Raw genomic sequence first — 4,777 nt, 5'->3', positions numbered from 1 at the left:
GAAAGAGAAAATGCAAGGGGCTGCACATGAACGTGTGAGTTACACACACACACACACACCTTATCAAATTAAAATTTTGCATGTGTAATATCTATGTAAGTAAAATCCAAATGAATGTATTTAGTGTCATTTAGTCAGAATGAGTGTGTGTACTTGTCATTTTGTTTTACATTTAAATTTCTTTCTTTTATGCTGTATGTTAGGTTAGGATTTCGTTCAGCCAGTAACTGCTTGCAGAAATGTCCACACACACACACACACACACACACACACACACACAGACACAGACACAGACACACGTGCACACACACACACACACACACACACACACACACACTCCCTAAAGCTGATCATAATGCACTTCCACTCTGGAGAGGAAACATATCTCACACAGCCAGAGACACAGACTCAAAGAGACACCAGTTCCTGACACACACATACACCCTTTACTTAAGGAAAATCACAGCATGCTGATTTCCGTGCGGTAGTACAGGGCTGAAAGCTCAGCTCCTTTCAGAAATTACTCGACTGTGTAGCTCATGTAATTGTGAATGTACATTTCTGTACAAGCACATGTTTTACAAGTATATATTTTTCTATCTCTCCTTCTGCAGCTGTTCTTTTTCTTTGAAATCCTCTAATCGCATTGGTTTATATTCAAATTAAAATAAGTTCTGGTTGAACTCTAAACCTTATCTTAAGTGCACACACAAACAGTTTGCATTGCGTTCATGGTAAACCCATGCCTTTGTGTTTTCTTTTCATTCCACCGTTTCTCCTTGTCTACTGGTCTGCCTATTATACATTCTCACCATCCTTGTAGGTGGAAATGGGTTATATTATAAAATATTGTTGTACGAAATGGTAAGATATATGATTTATTCAGCCTGTTAGAGGCTTATAAATCAAACAAAATAACAGTAAAAATGTTTAAATCTCAGTACATCCATTTCACTGACCTCGCTTCTGTCTCCTCTCTCCTGGAACACACACACACTCACACACACAGTGTTTAAACAGAGGAAATCCTCTCTTCCCGTTGGCCAAGTGTGTGTTTACTCACAGAAGGACTCCACTACACTCCAGAATTGAGGTCACACACAGGGTCAAAGGGCATGGTCCCTCACTCCACATTTACACGTACAGCGTGTACCTGACTTCACTTACACCGAAGCAGACTATGCCTTCCTCTTAGTAATTCACTCAGGCTACAAACACCCACAGAGTGTTAAGTGTATTAAAAAGTTGCATGAAACCAACTGACACAAAAAAAATAGAATTTTTCTTCTGAAAGAATTGAGGACCATGCAAATATAAAACATAGTTACTCAACAGTAAAGTCCACCACAAATGCTACATTTGAGGAAGGGCCAATATAGTTTATGCTTAGACCTTAATTTATATAAAAGAAATAAAATAAATTTAAAAAATCATGAAGAACATTATACAACAGTTTAAATATGATTGTTTGAGCAGCCTTCCAAGTGTTCTTATATAACAGCAAAGACTTTAGAAGTACCAAGACAGGGCACTCATGTTACTAATGGGAGAAAGTGCAACATGCAATATAGTGGAATAAGTCCACTCTAAATAAAAGAGCCAATCACCAACTGGGAAAGTTATTGCATCACTGCACCTGCCACTAGAGGCTCCAGTTTCCGAACAGTTCTAAGAATGTAAGAAACAGTGACAATTATATTTACACTTGAGCTTGGTTGCTCACACGATTAAGACTTCACATGCGCATTGACTAGTCCAGCCTGAAAAATAAGCTCTACATGAGAAACAACATTTATGGGACAGTTCATGTCAGATTCTGTTGCTGATTTGAAATGCATTATTTAACTGAGTGTGGGAAGCAGTTTTTGAGATTTCAGAATTTCCCCATTCAGGTAGGTAGGATTTGGTCTTGTATGCCTGGAAAAGCCGAGGCTTTGCAAATACGGCAGCCGAGCAGAAACACTGTGCAGTACTGTAGTGGTGGGAATTTCTCAGTCACTTTCACTGTCTTGTTGAGTAAGAATTCATTCATCTGATTTATTAAAAAGCTTAATCATTCAGGAACCAAACAGGTGACTGCCTTTGTAAGTCAGTGAATCATTTATTTGTAAAATCAGTTCAATCAGGAACAAAACACCATTGGGTGTGTTGCTTGGAGATGTGCAGCTGTACTGTCGTGTGTCAAGTGTGTTTTTAGGTTGTGGTTAAGACAACCATTTAGTACAATGCAAATATAATTTGCAAAAAGTTCAGATTCATTACAATAAATTCTAGTTCTTCAACTGTTTGTCTTTTTCTTCAATGCACTCTTTTGGACAAGAAACCCCCAAGTGTCTGATATGTCAGCGTCAGTGTCACGATCACTCACTGAAGTGCCCATGATCTCCACCAGAGGTCACTCCATCCTTTTACCATTTACTCAGGACTCCATTTCCCACAATCCTTTGCCCGGACTTATCAGCACTCCTTACCAGATCACATCTGCCTCACATTAGAAGGACTATAAAAGATCCACTCAGACACAAACACATCGCTGATGGTTGTTAGCCTGTAACGTTCCCGTGTTCTCCTGTGTTACCCTTGTTCCTTGTTGCCTTGCCTTGCCTTCGTGTTTTGATCTTGGACTGTTTCCTTGTATTTGATTGTTTGCTGCCTGCCCAGACCATTGCCTGTGTATTGGATTACTCTTTTGCCTGTTCCTTGGATTTTACTGTTTTGCCGGTGTTTGACCCTGCCTGTCTGACTACGCTTTTAATAAAGCCTTGAATGTGGATCCTCTACTCCGTTGTCACGACTCCACGTTACAGTCAGGTCTGTGCTTAAAATAAATGTTATCATTTAGTTATGTCATTAAGTAGCTAGGTATATCATTTAGTTTAGTGTATGTAGTTATGTTGTTGTTGTTTTTTCACCCCGCCCCACTGTATTAAGTTGTGACATACCAATCTGACATCAAAGAACAAGTGGCAACAAAAGCGGCCTTGTGTCACCTGCATCTGGGCCAAAAAAATGAGGTTGAAAACAGAGCGAAAACTACAGCCAACTAGCAAGTACTAGCCTGTAGCATGTATATTCTGTGCTTGTGTGAGAGAAGAAACTTTTCAGTACCAGCAGGTGGCAGTAGTCTGTATTTGTCAAAGGGAAAGTGGAACTAGCACTTCGGATATACAAACCATAAACAAAGCAGCAACTGCTTATCATTTTCAATATAAATGATGTTGATCATCTTCACTTTCTTCAATCCAGACGGCTTAGTCGTTATGAAAATTTTCTTATATTGGAATGCTCATGAGCCAATCAGAGTGGTCTCTCGCACGATGACTCCAACACCTTAATCGGCCGTAAAGCCAATGGCGATCCAACTCGTTCCAACGGTGCAGAACACATAGCAAAAACTGGGCTGGCAAATGCTCACCGATGGCCTGACATTGGCCGACAGCCGACTATCAGTTTGGTGTGCTACGGCCTTTCTATGAAAATGTTTGACATTAGTGCAAAAAAATTATTTCAAATGTGGCCTTTAACACATTTAGGGAAAAAAAAGTATTACAAATAAAGACTTTATTCAAAAATGTATTCAAATTTGGGCATTTCTTTTTTTTAAATTTGAGAACCAAAAAGGGCCAATATATTTGTTACCCCACCCCCAAAAATATGTACCCCCAATGTTCAAGATATAGTTGTTGGAAAAATAAAAGCAATATCACTTAAATGTTATGTCTGTATTTCAGCATGGCTGATTGTTGTGAGAGTGATTTTGATTTAATATAAAGATTTTACAAAGAGTTTAAAGGGGTTTATTTAGAGCAACTTTCTAAATTTTCATGTATGAAGGAAACTCATATAGCACATTTTAAGTCCATTCCAGGCTTAACCAGACTAAAGACAAGTCAAACTGCAGCCTGTGTCCGTTAATCTGGCACCTCCATGCTAATCACCTCTTTATTTAATTAATTTTCTCACTTACACCTCCATCCCAATGAGCATTGCTGAGGTTATCAGGGATCAGATGTCACCCATTAAAGTCCTGGAATAGACCTTTGATTAGTGTTGGAGTACTGGCAGTGTAAGAACCGCACTGAGATTCCAGTAGAGCAATTCAAGCATTTTAGAATTATAAATGTTTGACCTATTGTTCTCTTAGTAGTATGCACAGGGGGCAGTGGAATCTTAATTGATATATTCAATTTGCTACACCATTGGGGAAAGTCATGGCCTAATGGTTAGAGAGTCAGACTTGTAACCCAAAGGTCACAGGTTTGAGTCTCTGTACCGGCAGGGATTGTTGATGGGGGAATGAATGACCAGCGCTCTCTTCCACCTTCAATGCCACGATTGAGGTGAGACCCTTGAGCAAGGCACTGAACCCCCAACTGCTCCCCGGGTGCCACAGCAAAAAATGGCTGCACACTGCTCTGGGTGTGTGTTCATGGTGTGTGTGTGCACTTGGATGGGTTAAAATTCCAAGTATGGGACACCATACATGGCTACACGTCACTTTCTTCTTCTTTTCTTTCTTTCTTACCTGGTCACATATGATTATTCTAAGTGGTTTATTTAGACTATAGAGAGATGTTGGTACTCATGATACTACCACTGTTGATCGCCCACTTTTAATTAGGTTATTAATTTTAATGGAAAGTCTCATCAAATGCAATCAAATTTAGCTGCTGACATGCATTGGGCTGTGAAATCACTACATTACAGTGTGGTTGTGAAATCACTACATTACACACACACACACACACACACACACACACACACACACACACACACA

At 39.5% G+C, this 4,777-nt stretch overlaps 1 long non-coding RNA gene across 1 annotated transcript in view; it reads right to left on the bottom strand.

Moving 5' to 3' along the window:
* LOC107702387 (uncharacterized) overlaps positions 1–4,777 on the bottom strand; it is a 20,676-nt gene that overhangs the window by 14,810 nt on the left and 1,089 nt on the right. Inside the window, exon 2 of the long non-coding RNA XR_001635756.1 lies at positions 1,608–1,610. This is a non-coding gene — a long non-coding RNA (uncharacterized LOC107702387). The remainder of the gene's footprint in view (positions 1–1,607; positions 1,611–4,777) is intronic.

This window comes from Sinocyclocheilus anshuiensis, unplaced genomic scaffold (assembly GCF_001515605.1).
Source record: "Sinocyclocheilus anshuiensis isolate Anshui unplaced genomic scaffold, SAMN03320099.WGS_v1.1 scaffold86, whole genome shotgun sequence".
Classification (NCBI taxonomy): domain Eukaryota; kingdom Metazoa; phylum Chordata; class Actinopteri; order Cypriniformes; family Cyprinidae; genus Sinocyclocheilus; species Sinocyclocheilus anshuiensis.
The sequence above is the reverse complement of the archived record's forward strand: the minus strand, read 5'-3'. Positions and strand labels throughout refer to the sequence as shown.